Here is a 24,532-nt window from a genome sequence, read left to right as displayed (position 1 = left end):
CAGGTACAAACCACCTAAGTTAATTTTAAATTTATTAACCGATAGAGATTTTTGAAGTCTGCAGTTTAGATTTCCCAGTTGTCCAGTAATTATAGCTGTCTTTTTTTCTCCAATCCAAGATCCAATTAAGGATCATGCATTTTATTCACTTGTCATATCCACTTAATCTCCTTTAATCTAAAAAAAATTCCCAGCCTCTTTGTGTCATGTCACTGATATTTTTTAAGTCTGGGCCAATGTTTGCAACATGTCCTTTAATTTAGATTTTTTTTCTAAAAATTTATTTTATTATTAGATTCAGATTGAATATTCTTGGCAAGAATACTTCATTGGTGATGCCGTGCCTTCTCAAGGTATCATACCAAGAATATGAGGAAATTGGTTTTCCTACCAATGTTTCTACAGTAACACTATAGAAAAGCATATCATACAACTATGGCTTAATGAAAGGTCCAATATGAGTTTTTAATTCTCCTTGCTTTAATTTTATACTAATCAGATAATGTCTAAGTGGTTCAGTACTTACACAGACCAGATATTAGTACATACTATTTTATTCAATGGATATCATTTGGGGAGGGGGTGGAGAGAGAAGGGGTTCTCTTTTAAATTGATCAGTTGTTTGTGAGTTTGTTTGTATCAGTTTAGGGAGTTGATAAAATCAAGTTTCTGGTATGCAAGCTGAGGGCTAGCTTGTAATAATAACAATACTTTACAGGATTGAGATGAGAATTACTTGAGATGTTAACAGAAGTAAAATATCACTAATAGCAATGTGCTCTGTGGAGGGTCTCTATTAATACAATCAATCCCACTCAGGTATTTATTTGTAGAAACCACGTATGTAGCAACAGTATCTGGCACTGTTATGAATACTTTATGAATATTTTTTTTTAATTTTTTGTTCAACGTTTTTTATTTATTTTTGGGACAGAGAGAGACAGAGCATGAACGGGGGAGGGGCAGAGAGAGAGGGAGACGCAGAATCGGAAACAGGCTCCAGGCTCCGAGCCATCAGCCCAGACAGAGCCTGACGCGGGGCTCGAACTCACGGACCACGAGATCGTGACCTGGCTGAAGTCGGACGCTTAACCGACTGCGCCACCCAGGCGCCCCTAATACTTTATGAATATTAATCTTTATAGTTGGTTATATCCTTATCCCTATTTACAGATGAGGAAACTGAGGCTTGGAGAAGATAAGTAACTTTTCCAAGGTCATAAAGAGACTAAGTGGTAATATTTCTAACTGTTTACCTGTGAGATCACACCTGGAAACAAGCAGCCTGTATAGCTCCAAGCTATACTTAAGGATGATTTTCATTCAGCTGCTCCTTTAAATAAATTTGTGTATTTATGTTATTTGTGTTACAGAGAGAAGAGGTACTCCCTTATAGGGACTCATAAAGGCATAGAGCATCTAGAGATTTACTGCCTCCATTACGCTGCTGGCTCTCACAGCACTTGTTATGTTTTTATCAGTTTCTCTCCAGAAGGTAGGAATTGTGTTTTTTCTGTATGAATTCTTTATATAATTATAGTTTTCTTGACTGTGAACTTAATTTTTGTTAAATATGAAAAGCATCTGACACCTAAAGAATAAAATGCCAGATGTCTCCAGTTAAGACGTATAAACACATTGCCTTTAAAAAATATTTCTGTTATAAAATTAATAGATGTTCATTAAGAAAAAAAGATAAGACAAACAGAAAAGTACAGTAATCTATCACCTTGTGATAACTACTCTTTATATTTTGTTGTATGTCTTTCTGAATTCATTGATATATTTGTATACAATGTATAATATATGTGTCCATATAATATTATGATTAGGATTGGTAACAATAGGATATAAATGTTCTTTGGCTAGATTGCTTCTTTACTTAGCAACTTATTGCCTTACGTGTAATGTCAGTAAATATCATCTGCATTTCCATTATTAATGGTTATATAATATTCCAGTTTAAGAACATAACATAAATTATGTAACCACTTTCCAATTATTGAGTATATGGAATCTTTCCAGGTTTTTTCCTGTGTTAAATATGACTTCAGTGAACATTCTTGTACATACATGTTTGCATTTGTGTCTAGTGATTTTTTAGGACAGTTTCCAAAGAAGTAAGTGTTGCAGACTCTTAGTTCCTAAGCATACTCTCTGATAAGAGGATTCCATGGCCTATTACATAAAGAACCACTGTTCACCATCTTGGAGAATACCTATGTATAGTAGTAACAAAGGTCTGAGAAATCAAACTTATTTGACTATAGAATGTTTTCTTAAGATAACATCTGTCTACAGGATGGAGAAATTGTGGTGTATGGGGGCAGGGGACAATATGGGAAATTGCTATACTTAACACTCAGTTTTGCTGTGAGCCTAAAACTTCTCTGAAAAATAAATTTTATTTAAAAAAAAGGGAAAGAAAAGTTTTTGAATGCCATTGTATACATTTACATTTAAAATTAAATTTAGACTTTTACATACACACACACAAAATAACATCAGAACGTATCAACATCCCACTGAACACTTTGGAAAATGCTAGCTTATGGTATATTCTTTTAAGGGGAAATATATGGAAAGGCTCTACCAATTTGCATTTCCACCAACAGTGCATCAGAGTGCCACTTTCTCCGTAATTTTGCCATTGGTATTAACCAATGCCATTGGTATTCAATTTAAATAAATCTGAAATGAGAAAAGTATATGGCATTCTAATTTTCATTTATTTGATTACTAATAAAATGTATATCTTTGCATATTGTTATTTGTCTTTTATATTTCTTTCATGCCTATGTCACTTATGCCCCATTCCAAATTATTCTTGGTGGTCTTTGAGGCTTTTTCTTTATTGATAAGAATGAAGAATCATATTAAGACTATCAACACTACAAATCACATGTGATACAATTATGTTTTCTTATTTTTTCATTTTTTAATATTTTGATATGATGCTTTGTTTTTATTTTGTGTACTTCATTTTTGCCATATAAGTTAACATTTTTGAATAAAACTTTACATATGCCTCTCCAAAAACATAACAAATTTTTGTTTAATCCTTGGATTACATAGAACACGAAATTTTACATATTATATGTAATTAATATCGGATTCACTTTTAAAGTATCAGTTCAGAAGAAAGCAATACCTTCTTAGGGGCTTCTGTAGAGTTTGATTGTGAATATGATACTTCATCATAGGAAATTGGGAAAATACCCCATGATTCCTAGGGCTAGTAGGGGTACAGAATATCATCAGATGTAGTTCTTAATCAAAGAAGAAAAGTTAGTCTCAACCAGAAAAAGAATTGTCCATGCACATTAAAAACAGAAAAGGAAAATAAGTCTGAACCTTAGCCATAGCTAAATAAAATTATGTAAGTTTTTACAGTTAAGAAAGATCTTTGGATTAATATTGTCAGATTATTTCATTTTATAAAGGAGAAAACAAAAGAAAAAAGAGTTTAACTCAAGTTTGTCCAAAGTCAAGCAAATGTGTTTTGTTTTCTCAGGAGACCTTTAAGAAGTAAAGAAAAGGTTCTAAAAAGTTTTCATTATTAACAATAACTAACATTTATGAGTACTTATTAAGTACCAGACAATCTACTAAATACTTTAAGTCATTTGTCTCACTTATCTTCACAATATACTTTGAAGTAACAACTATTATTATCCCCTTTATAGAGATAAGGAATCTGACTCTAGTCTAGGCAGTCTGAGACTTAACAGCCCTCACTCTTAAGTGCTGTTTTTAAGAGAGGAGACTCTTAAGTGTTATCATCAGTAAGAAATTATATGTCACTATTAAATAAAGTAGACTTAGTGGAAGAACACAGAGAGGATTGCAATGGCCAATCCTAGAAATAAGCAAGAGTGGAACATTTTGGCAGGATAGATAGCAAGAAGTATTTTTTACATCCTAAGTAAAAAAAAAAAAAGTGAAAGGTTAATTAAAGAAATTTGTGGTATGGCTTGACTCTAGCTTATTCCCTGATTTTCAGAGGATATTGCATCCTTCAATTCATCTTTGCATTTATAAAAATTATTTTGGCTTTTCAAATTGAAAATGGCTTATGAGAACTGAATTACAAAATTCTAAATTTACAGAACTCTTCTCCATTATCACTGCTTTTCATATCCCCTTAAGGACTTTACATTTTTAGTTGCATGTATTACGCAATGTAGTCCTTAGGCATTTTTGCTATTAAAATATCTTTTTTATAAATTAGTAAAGAAAGCAACACTCAAAACAGATGGACTATTGCTCTAGGTTTTAATGCTTGCTATAGTTGATATCTAAAGGTGGTCATGAATTAAACAAAAAAATGAAATCACAAAAGAAGAAAAGATTTTCAAAAATGAATTTGCAAGTTTAGTTCTAAATAGCAATCACAATTTTAGCTCGAGGCTTTTCTGGGGGATTGTGAATAATGATTAGGTGAGATTATAGGCCCCAGGCAAAGCCTCGGGACTTTAGTCTTCCTAGCCAGTCATTTATCCTCAAAAAAACGGTCCTCAGGTTGTACACAGTATTGGTTGAAATACCAGAGGGAATCAAACCTGAGTCTGTCATTTTATCCCGAGGGTCGTATCAGGAGTCTGAAGCTTAGATGGTGAGATAAATGTTTACCAAAATGAAAACCCTTGGTAGGCTTTTCAGTTACTGTTGCTTTATTTTATTTTTACTGCTTTGGGGTATGTATTTTTATTTACCTGCAGAAGGAATTATGTATAAAAAATTATAACTCTAAGAAAGTAATATCACTATTGAAAATTGTTTTCAAATCTGCAGAGCATCTATTTGAGGGAAATAGGTAAGATTTTTTTAAGATAAAAAATTCAACCTCTCCTTTTTATTAGATTTTCTTGGAAATTTGTGTTTGAGAGAATTCTGATTTACTATACTTTGCTAAAGTATTCTTCTAGCCTGATCTTATCATGTAAAATTATGAGTTGGTTGGTGGCTGTGGATATTTTGAAAGCCCTGAAGTCTTGATTTCATGGATAATTTTGTATTTTCAGTTACCAAAACTTCGGTTCTCCTCGGTCTTTACAGCTATTTGCTCTTTTCCTAAACCCTTGTGAGTTAAGTTGTTAAAATGGCATCCACAACTTTTAAAAACATATTTACATTACAGATAGTAAAAGGGAGGAAATTAACAAAACAAAATATTTACCTAATTCATCCAGTGTATGAAATAATAATGATGATGATAATAGTAATTTTAAAAATGGTAGTGTAGGAGTAATTATCTGATAACATGAAGAATGTTATTACTGTGTGGCAGGCACTATTCTAACTCATAACTCCCATTATTATTCCTATTTTTAAAATGAAGAAACTGAGTCAATCAGAGACTAATCAGTAGTAAATCTAGGATCAGAAAAGTGAACAAGGACTTGAGAGAGCCACAGTAGAAAATTCTGAGTCCTTCAGAGTCTCACATCAGTGAATACAAGGCTTGGTGCTGGGAATATATAGCAGTAAACGAGGTAGACACAGTTCCTGATTTCATTAAATGTAAATTTACACAATTATTTAGTTTGTTTCCATATTACAAAGTGATGGGAGAATATACATAGGGACCGCATATTGCCTGGAGAATCAGGCAGAGTCCCTGAAGAAGGAGTGTTTCAGCTGGGAGCTAAGGGATGAGAAGATTCACGCCGGCAGTAGAATTGGGGAATTGGAGACCAAGGGGGCCACACAATGATTTTGGTGGGCCCTAGACACTTTTGCTTTTGTGGGTCCCTTCCTCCATAAACAATATTAAAAATTGAGATTTGCATTTATACTGGTATAGAGAGAAGTATGTTAATATTGTATATTAAAATATTTTCTTTGACCTAAAAGGGTTTTTTCCCCTTATTTTAAAAGAAAGCTTTTTTGTGGACCCCTAAGAGTATTATTGTGAGCCCTAGGCTCTTGTACCTACTAGACCGGATGGGTAAGTCAGTCCAGGAGTGGGAATATTGGGCCAGAAACATTTCAGATGGAGGGAATAGCATAGACAGAGGCTTCAGAAGCTTAGAGGGCCTTGCCTGCTCAGGAAGGGCCTGAAGGGAGGTGTGGCTAGAGCAGAGTGTGGGGGAGGGAGAAAGAGGTGAGGCTGGTGAGAGAGGAAGGGCCCCCGGAGGCCTTGTTTCGGATTTTGATATTAATCCTACGAGTAATGGGAGACCTCCAAAGGGTGTGTGTGTGTGTGTGTGTGTGTGTGTGTGTGGCAGGGGGGGTGGGGGGGTGAGTGGTTTAAATCAAATTTGTGCACATGGTTAAAATCAACAGTTCTGTGATCCAATTTCTCCCACTTATGCCTCACCTCTCTTTCCACTTTTCCTTCTGATATCTTCATTTATTCAGGTCAATGTCATTTGCTTTCACCTCAGATTTTTTATTTGTCACTTTTAGGTATCATCTATTATCATACACATAAATAAAAGAGGCATTATACATTCACTCACTCACTCTACCCTACCTCTACCTTTTCTCTTTTGTTCCTCAGTTAGTTTTATCTTTCTTTGATTTCTCTGTTGTAACTGTGGATAATAAACCAGTACCTTTAACCATAGATGCTGCTTTGGGATTGTCCCCTGTTGTCAGACAAGGACATTAGTGCACCCACCTTCTCTGTGATTCCGTCCTCAGTTCTTTCACTTTTGTATCTCTAAAATTGATGCCATTTATATCTATTTTATAACCAAAATCAAGTATTTACATTATTGTGTGGAAAGGCTCTTTGCATTTGCTGCGTCCTCCACCTGAACATCCATTACCCAGATGACTGCACTGTCTGATCTTTTTCTTCCTTAAATACTCAAACCAACTGGCAGCCAGTCAGTAGGGCTATTCCTGGACATCTTATTGGAAATAGCATCTCCCCTACCTGGAATTCTTTTTTTTTTTTTTAAGTTTATTTATTTTGAGAGAGAGAGAGAGAGAGAAGAGGGGAGGGACAGAGAATCCAGAGCAGGCTCTGTGCTGACAGCAGACAGCCCGATGTGGGTCTTGAACTCACAAACCATGAGATCATGACCTGAGCCAAATTCAAATGCTTAACCAGCTGAACTACCCAGGTGCCCCTCTATGTGAGATTCTTACTGTACTTTTCCCGTTATGTTTTTCTCCATAGCACTTATTGTTAAATAAATGATATATCTTACCTCATTGAACTTTTCATTCTCCCCATTCTTGACTATAGCTTCAAGAAGGCAAGGAATACCATCTACTTCTGCTAATTTGTTTGATATTTTTGTTTGTTGTTTGCTCCCTCACTATATTCCCGATAGCTAAAACAGTGCCTGATGACAGAATCATTTTAGTTAGTGATTGATTATAGTCCCAAATAGTCTTCTTTGGTTATATGTCCTGACTTAGGCAATTTTTCAATTTTCTTAAAATTTTTAATTTGCTTTTGTTTTTTGTACATTATTTTTCTTTATCATATCCCCAATTCTTTCTGACTCTCCATTATATATAACATGCTGTGATCTCTCTCTCTGGTTTTATTCTTTTTCCTTGGAAATGCTCTTCTGGAGCCTTATTACATCCTCTGGCTACACAGCTGTCATCCTTGGGCTTTTCCTTCCTGTTCTTCCCATTGGCATGATGACAGACAACCCACATTTTTCTCTATTTCATTGTACATCTTCCTTTAATGAAGCATATCCCTCAGCCACTTTCAATGAAAAAATATTTGAATGATAAATTTTTTGAACTTTCACATATTTGAAATGTTGTGTATTTTATTCTCATTAGAGGTGTATCCAGGTCCTAACATCAGAAGGTACAGGCCTGGGGGCCAGCCTCACTGGGGGAAAGGGGAGAGGTAGGTGTGTGTGCATCAGTATCGGAAAGGAAGAAAACACATTAAAAGGTGCCACGTTTTGGGTGCTTGGGTGGCCCAGTCAGTTAAGCGTCCGACTTCTGCTCAGGTCATGGTCTCATGGTTCGTGAATTCGAGCCCCGCATCAGGCTCTGTGCTGTCAGTGCAGAGCCCGGTTCAGATCCTCTTGTCTCCCTGTCACTCTGCCACTCCCCCTGCTTGTCTATTAAAAATAAATAAACATTTTTTTTTAAGTGCCACAGTTTTGACTGCCTGGTCCACATGAGATACTATATAAAAACTGACATTTTGTGCCTCTTCTGCTAACTTCCTTTTATAAAAGTCTCAACAATCATTGTGTTAAACTTGTAGAAAAGGCACCACCTTTAAAGAATATGCTGAAGAGAAGCACTTGCTGCCTAACTGCTTCCATCTGAATTCTAGTTTCTCTGGAATGCTAATCATTTTCTCCCCGAGCTTGGAAAGTTTTCTAAAATTCATTAACACCAGCCTAAGCCTGCAGCTCGTTTTCCCTCTGGCAACTTTCAGGCCCCATCTTGGTTTTCCTTGGTGCTTTTCAATTCCTGATGATGTGTCTTGGCTTTTTTCTGTCCATATTTTACTGTTGAATTCAGTGAGCATTTTCATCTAAGGAGTTTCATTCCTAGAAAGTTATCTTGCATTATTTCTTTAGTAATTTCCTCCCTTCCTTCTTTATTGTTTTTCTTCTTTCTGTAATATCTGTCATTCTATGAAGGACTGCGTAGCTGAACATCTAATGATCATCTTTCTTATGATACTTTCTGTTTCTTTTCAAATCTATTTCCATTTGCAGTGCTCTTCATTCTAAAACAAAACCTCCCAAAAAGAGATTTGTAGGAAGGTTGAAATATAAAATTTTGTTTTATTTTTTGAGTCTTTCATATTCTCTGGAGTTTTTGTTTATTTTTATTTATTTTAAGTTGAAAAGGGTAGATTCTGGAGCCAGACTGAGTTTGAATCCCAGTCTCCCACGCTTAAGTCTGTGATCTTAAGCAACTTTAAATTCTGTGTCTCTGCCTTAACCTGAAATGGAGATAATGATAGTACACCTATCTCAGAGTTCTGAGCTGAGCTGATAAACATAAAACCCTGAGTAAATGAGCTGATAAACATAAAACCCTGGGAATAAAATCTGGGATTGAGTAAGCCTTATATGTATTTGCTATTATAATTATTATTATAATTATTGTCATTATTACTATTTTGTGGATCTGATGTCTGCTCGCTGTCCCTGAGGATATTACCTGGAAGTCCTTTTAAACTTCCCTTTTTTTGGAGCGTCTGGGTGGCTCAGTCAGTTAAGCATCCAACTTCAGCTCAAGTCATGATCTCATGGTTTGTGGGTTTGATTCACATTGGGCTCTTTGCTGTCAGTGGAGAGCCCACTTTTGGATCCTCTGTCTCCTTTTCTCTCTGCCCCTCCCCTCCTTGTGCTCTCTCTCTCAAAAATAAATAAACATTTATCACTCTATGTCTTCTAGGCTGTGGTTTCCTGTGCCCCTTGGCTGCAGTTTTTCTCTGTTTTCTAGCTCACATTAATTTTTCAAAATCTCTCGTCTGTTGATGGCCCAACCATTGTGGTGTTATTTATTTTTTATTCCTGTACTATCATTTTAGTAGGTCTTAAAAGAAGTAAAACCATGTATGATCTTACCATCTTTAGAATGCCTTGAAAATTTCTACTCAAAAAAACGACCAGATAAAATGTCATTTTAAAAAGATCATTTTGGGGCGTCTGGGTGGCTCAGTTGGTTAAGTGTCCGACTTACGCTCAGGTCATGATCTCACAGTTCGTGGGTTCAAGCCCCGCCCACAGGCACTGGGCTAACAACTCAGAGCCTGAAGCCTGCTTCATATTCTGTGTCTCCTTCTCTCTCTGCCCTTCCCCCACTTGCTCTCTGTCCCTCTCTTTCTCAAAAATAAATAAACATTAAAAAAAATTATTTTTAAAGATCACTCTCTAAAATTTAACTTATAGCAGCATCAACTAATAGACTAGGTTCTCCTATAATTAACTATGATTCTTATACTACTTACATAAAAGTGGTATAAGCCCAAGATATAGTAATAAAACTATTTATTAAAATACTGATGTAAATAGTATATTCTTAAATAAATAAATGGGTTAATATTTAACAAAATACAATCATCTAGAAACAAGTTACTTTCTCCTACTGAAAGCAAAATATATGTATTATTATATATTTATATTATATTATAAAATATATATGCTATATATAAATATATACATATTTATATATCATTATATCATAAAATATATATGTTTTATATATATTTAGCATAAAATTGCCCTGGCCAAAACAAAAGTGACTTTCTTCAGAAGTAATTGAATCTCTAACTACTCTAGTAGTGTTTCCATCTATCACTCGATACCTTATCATTGAATATAAATGTGATTTTGCATGGAATAGCACTAAATTAGTCTTAAACCAACCATTAACTTCTAGAAGCTTATAATCTTTTATTTGCAGTAAGTTGACAGATATGAGGATGAAAATAACTATCTTATAGGTTGGCAGTGATAACTAAAATGAGATAAAATATATAATGTTCATTCTTTCCCTTTTTTCTTTGTCCTATGGAACCTTTTTGTTTTTATTATTATTTTTTTTGGTAATGTTTATTTATTTTTGAGAGGGAGACAGACAGAGTGCAAGCAGGGGAGGGGCAGAGGGAGAAGGAGATACAGAATCTGAAACACGTTCCAGGCTCTGAGCAGTCAGCACAGAGCCCCATGCAGGGCTCGAACCCACAAACTGCGAGATCATGACCTGAGTCAGAGTTGGACACTTAACCGACTGAGCCACCCATGCGCCACGGGACCATTTTTATTTTTATTTTTTTTATTAATTTTTTATTTTAATTTCAGTTTAATTGACATGCAGTGTTATATCAGTTTCAGGTATACAACACTTCCATACATCACCTAGTGCTCATCGCAGCAAGTGCACTCCTTTAATCCCCATCACCTATTCCACTCATCCTCCCCCTCAACCTACCCTTTGATAACCATCAGTTTGTTCTCTGTAGTCAAGAGTCTGTTTCTTGGTTTCTCTCACTTTTTATTTTGCTTGTTTGTTTTGTTTCTTAAATTCCACATGTGAGGAAAATCATATGGCATTTGTCTTTCTCTGACTACTTATTGTACTTAGCACAATACTCTCTAGCTCCATCCAGGTTGTTGCAAATGCTAAGATTTCATTCTTTTTTATGGCCAAATAATATCCCATTGTGTGTGTGTGTGTGTGTGTGTGTGTGTGTGTGTACACCATGTCTTCTTTATCCATTCATCTATCAGTGGACACTTGGGCTGCTTCCATAATTTGGCTATTATAAATAATGCTGCTATAAACATAGGGGTGCATGTATCCCTTTGAATTAGTGCATTTGTATTTGGGGGATAGATGTCCAGTAGTGTGATTACTGGATCATAGGGTAGTTCTATTTTTAACTTTTTGAGAAACCTCCATACTGTTTTCCACAATGGCTTCCCACTGTTTGCATTCCCACCAACTGTGCAAGTGGGTTCCTTTTTCTCCACATCCTTGCCAACACATTTTGTTTGCATTTTTTGATTTCAGCCATTCTGACAGGTATGTGGTGGTATCTCCTTGTGGTTTTGATTTTCATTTCCCTGATGCTGAGTGATGTTGAGCATCTTTTCATGTGTCTGTGGGCCATCTGTAGTCTTCTTTGGAGAAATATCTGTTCATATGTTCAGCCCATTTTTAAAATGGATCGTTTGTGTTTTTGGGTGTTGGGTTGTATTAGCTCTTTATATATTTTGGATGCTAACCCTTTATCATATATGTCATTTCCAAATATCTTCCCCCATTCAGTAGGTTGCCCTTTAGTTTTGTTAATTGTTTCCTTCACTGTACAGAAGCGTTTTATTTTGACATAGTCCCAATAGTTTATTTTTGCTTGTATTTCCCTTGCCTCAGGAGGCATATCTAGAAAAATGTTGCTATGGTCAATGTCAGAGAGATTACTGCCTGTCCTCTCTTCTAGGATTTTTATGGTTTCAGGTATCACACTGAGGTATTTAATCCATGTTGAGTTTATTTTTGTGTCTGGTGTAAGAAAGTGTTCCAGTTTCATTCTTGTGCATGCAGTTGTCCAGTTTTCCCAGCACCATTTATTGAAGAAACTGTCTTTTCCCATTGGATATCTTTTCCTGCTTTGTTGAAGATGAATTGGCCATATAATTGTGGGTTTATTTCTGGATGTTCTATTCTGTTCTCTTGGTCTGTGTGTCTACTTTTGTACTAGTGCCATACTGTTCTGATTACTATAGTTTTGTAATATAACTTGAAGTCTGGAATTGTGATGTCTCCAGCTTGGCTTTGCTTTTTCAAGGTGCTTTGGCTGTTCAGGATTTTTTGTGGTTCCATATAGACTTTAGGATTGTTTGTTCTAGGTCTGTGAAAAATGCTATATTTGGTATTTTGATAGGAATTGCATTGAATCTGTAGATTGCTTTGGGTAGTATAGACATTTTAACAACATTTGTTCTTTAAATATTTGAGCATGGAATGTCTTTCCATTTCATTGTGTCTTCAATTTCTTTCATCAATATTTTAATGTTTTCAGAGTACAGGTCTATCACCTCCTTAGTTAAGTTTATTCCTAGAAACTTTATTATTTTTGGTACAACTGTAAATGGGATTGTTTTCTTAATCTCTCTTCCTGCTGCTTCATTATTAATATATGGAAATGCAACAGATCTCTGTACACTGATTTTGTATCCTGAGGCTTTAGTGAATTCATTTATCAGTTCTAGTAGTTTTTGGTGGAGTTTCTATATATAATACCATGTCATCTGCAAATAGTGAAAGTTTGACTTGTTCCTTACCAATTTGGATTCCTTTTATTTCTTTTTGTTGTCTGATTGCTGAAGCTACGACTTCCACTATTATGTTGAAAAGAAGTGGTGAGAGTGGGCATCCTTGTCTTATTCTTGACCTTAGGAGAAAAGCTCTCAGTTTTTTCCTGCTGAGTATATTCACTGTGGGGTTTTCATATTAGGACTATCGACCCATTTTTAAACCACCTCTGAAATATCTCTGTAACTATAGTAAATTCTTTAATCCAAATCTTCTAGCCAGTATCTGTATGAAAATTTTGAGGCCTTAAAGAGAACTCCAGCTAACTAATGGTATGTTACATGTAAACAGTGTTTTTTCTGCTTCCTGGCAGTCTTAAGCAGCTCCTTGATGTGCTTCATTAAAAGATACTTGCAAGGCTTAGTATTGTTAAATAATATACATTGATTATAACCAAGTCTTTGTAATATAAATAATATCTTTATTAAAACTCTAGCTCTGTAAATCCTACTCATTTAAATGTAGTTTTTCAGCATTTCCCATCTTAATTGTTACGCTGATGCATATGTGATTTCCCTCTAGTGTTATCAAATAGATTAAGAAAAATGCACTCAGTCAAGTTGCTTTCATTTCTGTTTCTCATGAAAAGAACTATATATGTATAAAAATTGTAAGTGGTAGCTGAGTTAGAGTCTCCCATCTTCACTTTCTGTGTTTCACATAATAACTTGAGAAAGGGACAAAGAGAAATTTTAAATTCATAATTAATAAATTCAGTAGATTTCAAGGAAAATAATAAAAACTACAGTAAAGACAATTCTAGGCTCCAAATATCTGCAACTATATGTTTATGGAGAAGAGAAATTACAAAACCACTGTGCATTTTTCATAATTAAAGTATATTGTCAACCTTCTATATCTCTTTCATATAAATAAAAAGATTGCGCTTTCAGATATCATTATTACCGTAACTATTTGCCTTTATTGTAAATGGAAGTTAGAATTTCTGATTACTGCTAATTATGGCAGGACTTTTCCTAAATTGCATGTGCTTTTTAGTTAACAATACATTTATTTTCAGTATTCTTCTCTGTTTCTGACTATTCAGATGGACACACACACACACACACACACACACACACATCTGAGGGAGCAGTAAAAACAGAAGATATTTATTTAAGAATATAATACTCTTCAAAGGTTTATTTAGTTTACATAATAGATCAGATATTCATTTTAAGGCACTATTCTCTATATTATATAGGAATTATTACTTTAAAAACCATGATATGTTTTTTGTCATAATCTGAATGTTATGAATTCTTGGTAGCTCTACAGAAATCTTCCTGCTTGGTTTTTTTTTTTTTTTTTCCTATTCACAGTATTCAAAGTGGTCCATGTGACCTAGATATTGAAAATCGAGGTAGAGTGTGCTGCATTGCTGATATTTACTTTGAAACCTTGGAAACATTCTGATTCCACATGCTAGAATTACAGGATGCCCACTGTTTCATATTGCTGATATTTTAAAAGGTATCTGAAAGTCTGCACAATCATTTTTTAAGCTGGCATTAAAATACTGTTTAAAAAGATTCAAATATTAAACATAATGCTTTCCTTTCCAGTTACAAATGCACACGTAATCATTGTTCATTTAAAATTTTGTGACTCATCATGGATTTTGGCCCCCACCATTATTTACCTTGTATTTAGAAGTATACTAATCTGCTAATTTTGAAATCTAACCCCAATAAGGTGCAATTAGTTTTTATTTCCTAATTTCGAGTGAACTCTGCTAATTTATTAAAAAATAAAATAATATCTAGAATCAGCATTATAAAATTATGTTCATCAGGAGAAGTTAATTTTATCATATGTCAATTTGGTATAGAGCATCTCTAACAAAAAGTCAGCTTTTACATTCAGGAAGCCATATTCTCTCAATGTAGAAGAAGCTAGTTCACCCTTTAAGACTTCTGTGTAAAAATAAAACTCTGAAAGGAAAGCATTGAATGAATTAAAGCATGTACACAGGTGACTGACTTTCAAGTAAAGCATCATATGTATAATGAAAAAGTTTCACTTGGTTCCTCTTTCCTCAATGAAAAAATATCATAAAGTAGAAGAACTAACAGATTACATCACAATTCTCAGCTAATAAAATTAAAACAAAGATGTGCTAAGGATTAGCTGTGTAGTTTTTGTTTGTCCTCTTAATGATAAAAAGATTAGCTTGCCAAACTTTTTCATGAGTTTTTTTTGTGTGTTTTTTTGTTTGTTTGTTTGTTTGTTTGTTTTACATAGCCAGGGAGAACTGCCAAGTATGAAGGCAGATACCCAGAGTCTGTGCTGGGGAGTTTAAGGACATAATCTGGAAACCCAATGCTGAGAATCAAATCTGAAGTGCAGGGTGGGGCACCTGGGCGACGCAGTCATAGAGTCCAACTTCGGCTCAGGTCATGATCTAGTGGTCTGTAGGTTCCAGCCCTATGTCAGGCTCTGAGCTGACAGGTCAGAGCCTGGAGCCTGCTTCAGATTCTGTGTCTCCCTCTCTCTGCCCCTCCCCCATTCACGCTTTGACTCTCTCTCTCTCAAAAATAAACATTAAAATTTTTTTTAATTTAAAAATCTGACGTGCAGGAAGAGAGAGGAATAAGTAAGAATTGCAACTAAATGAGGCAGATGCTGAGCAGAATGAGATGCAATAAACAATAAACAGATATTAGAGAGTGGCCCAGAAGCAGGACTTTGAACAGAAAGCATATTAATACCTTTTTGGGGAGTGGGCATTAAAGACTTATCAGGACTAAAAACTTACTATAAATGAACAAACAGTAAACCTAGCTCTGATTTGTCTCCAGCTCATTCCTTTTTAAATCAAATCAGTATTTCCCAAACTGTTATTTTATACAACAATCTTCTAAAAGCTTTATCATCAAAGTGGGGAGAAAATATCAGTTGTCAAGTAAATTTGGGGAATTAAAGTCACACACACAGACACACACACACACACACACACACACACACACATTCTTCATATTTTTCTCTCTTAAAAATTCACAATGCCCTTTATCATATAATGGCTTCTGAGTAGTCCTGGAGGGGAAAAGTTCTATAAACCCAACATTTCCCAAACTTGTTTGACCTTGACACTATTTTACATCGTATCAAATCCCATCTTTGGAGCTGTGCTCTTCAGGACACCAGTTTAAGAAACTATCCTGTTTAGTTAGTGTTTAATCAGCTATTGCAAAGCCATTTTTAAAAGGTAAAGTATAGGCAGAATGAATGGCTGAATTTACCTAGTATTTACTAATATAGCTATTGCAACCTTGCATGTGATCCAGTCTTTGATACAAAAAGGGCTCACATTATTTATATAGACAGACAAATAAGCAATTGCCATGGCTACTTATTTTGAAAGATCAAATAATGTGTTAAGTCGTAGAAGCTAGACTCCACAACACTGATCTCATATTTTGGACAGCAATCCCTAGACATTAATATGAGCTTCAAAGCATGTTTTTCAAAATTACATTCTCTTACTAGTTCTTCGTAAAGAGGACTCCAACTGAAAAGATCTGGAAGTGGTCTTATGTTAATACAGGAAGCAGTGTGTTATAACAAGACACAGAACTATTAGTAGCAGGAGATTTGTATTTTCTGTTCTGGATCTGCCATCAGCTATGTATGAGACATTGTAAAAGATAGTTCTTTTCTGAAAAAGGAGAAGATTACTGTATCCCAGCTAGGTATTCAGGATGACCTTCTAAAAAGTTTCAAATTTCAGTGCTGAAATTTGGGAAATTCTATATTAAACAAAGTTAAGTGAAACAAGTTACCATACCCAATATTAATGTGCATTGTGAATTTCCAAAAGATGGATATAGTATTAAAGATTTTTGGGGGCGCCTGGGTGGCGCAGTCGGTTAAGCGTCCGACTTCAGCCAGGTCACGATCTCGCGGTCCGTGAGTTCGAGCCCCGCGTCAGGCTCTGGGCTGATGGCTCGGAGCCTGGAGCCTGTTTCCGATTCTGTGTCTCCCTCTCTCTCTGCCCCTCCCCTGTTCATGCTCTGTCTCTCTCTCTGTCCCAAAAATAAATAAAAAACGTTGAAAAAAAAATTAAAAAAAAAAAAAAAGATTTTTGTATTACTCTATATCTGTACCATGTATATTAAGTGATTCTCAGTTCATAGTTTGGGAAATACAGGACTGAATATATTTTAGACTTCCTTGTAATTCTGATGATATATTCAATGATCTTAAATTATTTCTGTACATTTTTAACCCTTAAAAGAAAAAGAGGATGTACATTTATAACCAACCGTGTGCTTGTGAAGGACCAGTGTTACCTGAAAAATGTCTTAGTTTACAGGATTATCTTATAACAACTCCACATTTAATTAGATTTTTTTTAATTCAAGTTAGTTAACATACAGTGTAGTCTTGGCTTCAGGAGTAGAACCCAGTGATTCATTTCTTACATGACACCCAGTGCTCATCCCAAAAAATGTACTCCTTGGGGCGTCCAGGTGGCTCAGTTGGTTGAGCAGCTGACTTTGGCCCAGGTCATAATCTCACGGTTTGTGAGTTTGAGTTTGACCTCATGTCGGGCTCTGTGCTGACAGCTCAGAGCCTGGAGCCTGCTTTGGATTCTGTGTCTCCCTCTGTCTCTGCCCCTCCTCGACTCGTGCTCTGTCTCTCTCTGTCTCAGAAATAAATAAACATTAAAAAAATTTTTTTAAAAAGTGCACTCCTTAATTCCCATCACCCATTTAACCCATCCCCCCATCCACCTCACCTCCAGCAACCCTTAGTTTGTTCTCTATATTTAAGAGTCTCTTATAGATTGCCTCCCTCTCTGTTTTTATCTTATTTTTCCTTCCCTTCCCCTATGTTCATCTGTTGTGTTTCTCAAATTTCTTATATGAGTGAGGTCATATGATATATTTCTCTAACTGATGTATTTCACATAGTATAATACCCTCCAGTTCCATACACATTGTTGCAAATGGCAAGATTTCATTATTTTTGATTGCGAAGTAGTATTCCAGTGTGTGTGTGTGTGTGTGTGTGTGTGTGTGTGCTTTATCCATTCATCAGTTGATGGACGTTTAGGCTCTTTCTGTAATTTGGCTACTGCTATAAACATTGGGGTGTATGTGCCCCTTCAAATTAGCATTTTTATATCCTTCGGATAAATACTTAGTGGTGCAATTGCTAGGTCATAGGAATAGTTCTATTTTTAATTTTTTGAGGAACCTCCATACTGTTTTCCAGAGTGGCCGCACCAGTTTGCATTCCCTCCAGCAGTGCAAAAGTGTTTCCCTTTCTCCGCATCCTGGCCAACATCTGTTATTGCCTAAGTTGTTAATTTTATCAATTCTGACCTGTGTGAGGTGGTATCTCCTTGTGGTTTTGATTTGTATTTCCCCAATGATGAGTGACATTGAGCATCTTTTCATGTGTCTGCTAGCATCTGGCTATCTTCTTTGGAAAAGTGTCTATTCATATTCTTAGACCACTTCTCCACTGGATTATTTGTTTTTGAGGTGTTGAATTTGGTAAGTTCTTTATAGATTTTGGATACTAACCCTTTATCTGATATGTCATTTGCAAATATCGTCTATCATTCCATCAGTTGCCTTTTAGTTTTGTTGATTGTTTCCTTTGCTGTGTAGAAACTCCTTATCTAGATGAGGTTAATTAGATCTTTTTAATTAATTAAAAATAATATGTGTATAAAGGGCACCAGCGTAGCTCAGTCGGTTAAGCACCCAACTCTTGTTTTCTGCTCAGGTCATGATCTCACAGTTCATGAGTTGGAGCCCCATGATGGGCTCTACTCTGATGGCGTGAAGCCTGCTTGGGATTGTCTCTCTCTCCCTCTCTCTCTGCCCCTCCCCTGCTCATGCTCTCTCTCTCTCAAAATAAATAAATAAAATTTTAAAAAGTAATATGTGTATGATTTTAAAGTATTTACAGTAGAGTGTTAAAGATTTTTAAAGTTGTTATATAGTGTTAGTCTTTATGGTTTCTAGATAAAATACTCTAAAATCATGCACATATTATTTTGTACTTTAAAAAATTACATACATTACAACTCTAAGAAAATAACAGTAAAAGAAGAAATAGCTTTTCCAAAATAGAACACAGTTGTTGTCATCACTTAATTTAGTAATCATCAGTATCATATCCTTAGCATGTTTTTCTCCTAGAATTTTTTGAATTTGACATTATAGTAACTTTCTGCTTTGAAAAAAAAAATAGTGGAAGGACACTTTATTTATTTAGAGAGAGAGTGAAAGGTGGAAGTCTTTTAAGGAAAATTTACTTGCAAAAATATTTGGAATAGAGTCAGCTTGAAAAAACACTCACTGGCCAAATCTGGAACAAGTTGAATATCAAAATAAATAACAATAGTAATGAATTATGTAACACCTTGAATAAAATAAGGATCCATCAGCCCATACTAATATAAGTGAATAAATAAATAAATAAATGAGAGAGAAGAGAAAGCTCATCTTTATGCCAACTAAGACAAGGGATAATGGTGTTAGAAAATCACCAGTAGACACCAAAATTAATGGTTAAATTTTATATAAAATAGTTTCAAAATATTTTCCCACAAATTCCTTCTTAATTATAAAGAAAACTTAGTAATTTGACAGTGGAAAAACCGGTGGACATCACATTAACAAACTGATCAAAGTTAACACCACCAGTATTGGATTAAAGTGACATTTCATATGCTTCCTGATATGATGTGCTTGAAAAGGAAAAGGCATTGCATCTGTAATATTCCCATCAAGATGCATATCCTAAGGGTAATCAAGAGGAAATATCAGGCGAACTAAAAATGAGGAACACTAAACAAAATAACAGGCTTGCATTCTTCAAAAATGTCAAGATCAAGAAAGACAAGGAAAGACAGAGAAAAGTTCCATTTTTAGGTAAACTAACAACTAAACATAATATGTGATAATGGATTAGATCATGGTCCACGGGTTTGAAAAAAACAAGTATAAAATGCCAAAAGGGCATTATGGGACAGTTGTCAAAAATTGAGTATGAACTGTGGATTAGATATATTAAATTTCTTGATCTCAAAAATTGCATTGTGGCTGTGTAAGAGAATAGGTATGTCTTGAGGAAACTTACTGAAGTTTTTAAAGGTAAATTGGCACATTTACCAGTTTTCTCTCAAAAGAAGAAATTAGATAGATATTTAGATGACAAGCAAAGGGGGCAAAGTGTAAACAACTGAGGAATCTGGATGAAGTTTCTCGAGAGTTCCTCATCCTCTTCTTGCAACATCTAAGTTTGATTTGTACTGAAATAAAAAGATGTAGTCCTTTTTTAAAATTTGAGTATACCTATGGAGAGTTAAAACCTACTTCAGTATAATGGTTCAAATTGTTACAAGTATGTAAGAAAAAAGGCCAACCTTAGAAATGTACCCCTTGCACTTTGTTCAAATTGACAAAAGTATGAGGTAAAATTAATATGATGGTTAATAATCACCCCTCCCTCAAGAAAAGGTCGTTTATTTGTGAGCCACGTTAAATTCTCTGTTAAATGTGCTATATGAATTCAGGGTATTAATATTTTAGGTGAATGCACTTAGAAGATGTACAATAGAGAGCTATTTCAAGAGACATATAAAACTACGACATCCATCCTCTCCCCAACCTCCACCCCACCTGCCACACATTTATTTATCCTTCATGCCCCACTTTACCTGGCTAATTTAAGTGTAACAAAAGCTTTGTCCGGAAACCTTTTTTGCCCTCTACAGTTTATAATAAACCATTGTCACAACTCTATAAAGGTGATAGATTATGTATTAAATTGAGAAACATGTCTTTTAAAAAATATTTTCTATTAAGAAATTGCCTAGTTTTTGATACTTGCCTGTGTCATAAATTACTATAGTGTATTTTATTTCTAAAATGGGATAATTATTAAAATAACCTCAATTTTTAATATTTTGAGTGCATCACAATTTTTTAACTGGGCACTATATGTATATTTATATTATGTATGTGATCACATATATTATGTATATATTTATCTATATACATATAAAACATAATTTTATTTCCTTATCTTTCTCAAAGCATAAATTCTACCTTCTTTGTGTTCATAAGCTATAGAGTCTTTATAAACAAATCAATATTTGTTTTCTGTTCAGAGGTCAACATTACTTTTTAGTGGTTTGACATTGGTAAGTCAAAAAAAAAACCCCGGAGGACTAAATTGTACTGTAGTTTAATTTTTTTAAGTTATTTACCATTTAATAGACAGTCAAGAGGCAAAAGCTGTCATAGATTCATATATCATCTGATTAATTACAAGAGTCTAAACCAAAAGCAAAAACACAATTTCAAAGAGTGGTAAACTAAGAGGAACTATGTGTGAATATATGAGTGTGCTTGAAGCAGGCTTTTTTTTTTTAATCTCACTAATCTCTACACCCAACATGAGGTCCAGATTCATGACCCCAAGATTAAGAGTTGCGTCTGAGCCAGCCAAGCACCTCTGAAGCAGGCTTTTAAAATTGTTTTGATGCTTCGTGTAAAAAGGACTATTATTACTCTTAACATTATAAATATTAAAAGACATGAAGGATTGTTTCCTTACAGAAAATTTAATAGCTTTCTAAGGAAAGGTAAATGTATAAGCATTTCGGCAAATAAACTAGGTTTTTATTTTAGGTTTTTTTTTTTTTTTATTCTACCAAGAACTTTATAGTCTACATTCAAAATGTATTCTATAAAACATGTCAATAATATTTTTGCCCTTTTAATGACTGTATAATTTATCTGTGAAAATGGTCATGTGGCATCATGTAAAATTATTTATAGAATTAAACCTTGGAGCTCTTATTTACATAAGAATGGATTCAGCACCAATATTGACCTACTTTTTTTTCATTCAGATTTTTTTAGTGAGAGAATAACTGTCTCACACCAAGATTTGAAGCCAGAATTTTATTGCAATATATTAAAAAAGAGAAACTCATTCTTGCTGTGTTTCTGTAATCTGAATATAAGGTTACACCATATCAACAACCAGCAGATGGAGGGAAAAAATGCTCTAGGAAGCAAGGCTATAAATACTAGGTTAATTCCAGAACTTTAAGATTTTCAAAATTTTACTAAAGCTCCTCTAAACTGTCTGATCTTTTAGTAAGAAATTCATCATTCAGAGTGGGAAAGAAAGTCACAGAATCTCAAGGTAAGGTCTGTGTTACTTCAGATGACTTTATCATCTCCTTACACTTATTGTGAAAGCCATTTTGGTTCTCTAATCTCCTAATTAGTATGGGTCCAAATAAATAGCTCAATTGGAAATATAGAAGTGATTTTTTCCCAATGATTTCCCCCCTATAATACCAGTATTAGGACCCTCTTAAGACTCTAATCTTAAGACTAATCACTCTAATCTAGTGACCTTTCTACTAAAAAAAAAAATGAATGTATTAAATTCACTACTGATTGATGCCCTGTTGAAAAAGCTGCTTTGGCTTCTATGTTTGTTTGTATATATGTTTGTATGCATTCATTCATTCATTCATTCACTCAGCATAAATCACACACATACTTGCTAAGTTCTATGGTTAGATTAAAGCTGCAGGCATAGAAGATATAGTCTCCATTCTCAAGTTGCTTGAGAAGCAAACTGAACCATGACAATGCAGGATAATAAATGTGGTGAAAGTAGTACAATGTGCTATAAAGGTATGTAGTAAGAGTTCCTGATCCATACTGGGTAGTTTAGGAAGTCAATGATTTTGATTACCAAAGATGGGATTAGAAAAATATGAGGTGAATTTTGCGATCCAAATCAGTATACTTCAAGGTAAACATTAGTCTCATTAATGCTAGCAATTTATTGAATATCTATGATATGATAAATGTTACAACAAATGCAATCTTGTCATTTGTGTTAGATGTCTAAAATAATAATAATGGACTTTTTTTCTTAAGAAAATATTTGTCTCATTTCTTCTGATTGCTAGGCCCTTTATGGTTGGTTAACTGCATACACCAATTCAGGCCACACAACTCATACATACCATTGGCTTTCTGAGGCACCCAGGGAGAACAATGTGGGTTCATTAATGAAAGTCCATCCTTTACTGCTAAAAAGCTGACTCAAACTCATGGCCTACTAATATAGTTGGATCATTACCTTCATCCTTGTGTGTGGAGTACAATAAATCATTATTATACTGGGAATCATCACCAGTAGGAAAAGCATGTTGCAGTGTTTCTGAAAAGTAGTACTTATAAATTTGAAGAAACACCTTAAACAGAGAGGAAGATTTCTAACTACAAGAAAAAGTGAAACTACAGAAACTAAGTGAAAGGTAAGAAGGTGGGAAAGGGTAGCAAAGAGAACATGAGTTTAAGTGAAGTAGATAATGAAAGAAAATATAGCTGGCTCAAGAAGTTTGAGGAGATTGATAGCTGAATATCATGCAAAAAGACTTAGTGTAAAGCCGCTGATACTTGAGGTTGAGAGGTTGGGCAGTCGTTTTCTGCAATTCTGCCTCTAATTTCCACCAACTCTGCTAGCAAGGTAACTAAAGAAAAGCAGTTTAGACTTTGAGCAGTTGTTCTAATTAGCTCTTTACAGTGTAATGAAGACCTACTTTAGTTGCATACTGGAATAAACACATAGTTTAGCAGGATATGGTCCTGAATTTTTTCTAGAATTATGTGTTGATGTGGATATAAAATTAAGTTTCAACTTTGGTAAGAACAGAGTTTAGTAAACACTGAATATTAGTTTTATGATATCACAGGAAAGCAAGCACACCTAATTTATGAATAGGCTTACCTATTCAAATTTTTGGGGGAGCAGTGGCACCTGACTGGCTCAGTTAGTAGAGTCTGTGACTCTTGATCTTGGGGTCATGAGTTCAAGCCCCACACTGGATTACTTAAAAAATAACAATAATTTAAAAATAAAAAGTAAAAAGTGCTTTCTAAACATAGTTATATAAACTTTTCAGGAAGCAGAAAGACATAATATCTTTTTTTTAGGGAGGGTTTGTGGGAGAGGGAGAGAGAGAATCTCAAGCAGGCTCCACACCCAGTGCAGAGCCAACATGGGGCTCAATCTCATGAACTATGCTGAATCTCATGACTTGAGCTGAAATCAAGAGTCCAATGCTTAACCACCTAAGCTACCCAGGTGTCCCAAGATATAGTATCTTTGATAAGATACTATTATGCTATAATAACTCTTGTTCAGTGATAGCATTTCATTACAGTGAAAAGTACATATTGAATAACCAGATAATGTTGTAATACAGTAATGATCCTTGTTTATTTATGTGATATGGGGAAAAATACAAACATGTTCTTCTGTATTTGTTATTGAAAGGAGAGGCTATACAAATACCATTTTTGCTTTCATTTATTATACATTACATCCATTATCTTTCCAATAATTGATAAACCTAAGACTTTTCTGGATCAAAGTGTTTTAGAACCTTCAAGACTTTGAAAATTTCAAACTAACAGTATTGATATTATATAAATATTGATGATGGCTTAGAGTAAATGGACAAGCTTCCGTCTAAATGCAAGTCACATTCTTGGGAGACTTTGAAACCAGTTACGTTTATTAGAAAGTCCTCAACGAAAACATGAACCAAATAAAATACTCTCAGTAGTCATCAGGTGACTCAGTCCCTTTTTATCTTGTTTTTTAGTACTTACTGATTAGAATTATTCACAATACTACTATTGACTTTGTGGCCTTCCTCCACACTCTCCTTTTTCGGTGCACAAATTCATTTTAA

General features: G+C 34.6%; 1 protein-coding gene across 1 annotated transcript in view; it reads left to right on the top strand.

Annotated features, from left to right (window-relative positions):
• The first annotated feature begins 1,373 nt into the window (after positions 1 to 1,373).
• The window catches only part of MBD5 (methyl-CpG binding domain protein 5), a 142,714-nt gene continuing 119,555 nt past the window's right edge, over positions 1,374 to 24,532 (top strand). The window contains exon 1 of the mRNA XM_049616143.1: positions 1,374 to 1,495. The gene's annotated coding sequence lies outside the window, so the exon portion shown is untranslated. The remainder of the gene's footprint in view (positions 1,496 to 24,532) is intronic.

Source organism: Panthera uncia, assembly GCF_023721935.1.
Source record: "Panthera uncia isolate 11264 chromosome C1 unlocalized genomic scaffold, Puncia_PCG_1.0 HiC_scaffold_3, whole genome shotgun sequence".
In the NCBI taxonomy this organism is placed as follows: domain Eukaryota; kingdom Metazoa; phylum Chordata; class Mammalia; order Carnivora; family Felidae; genus Panthera; species Panthera uncia.
Note: the sequence above shows the minus strand (reverse complement) of the source record. Positions and strands in the feature narration are given on the sequence as shown.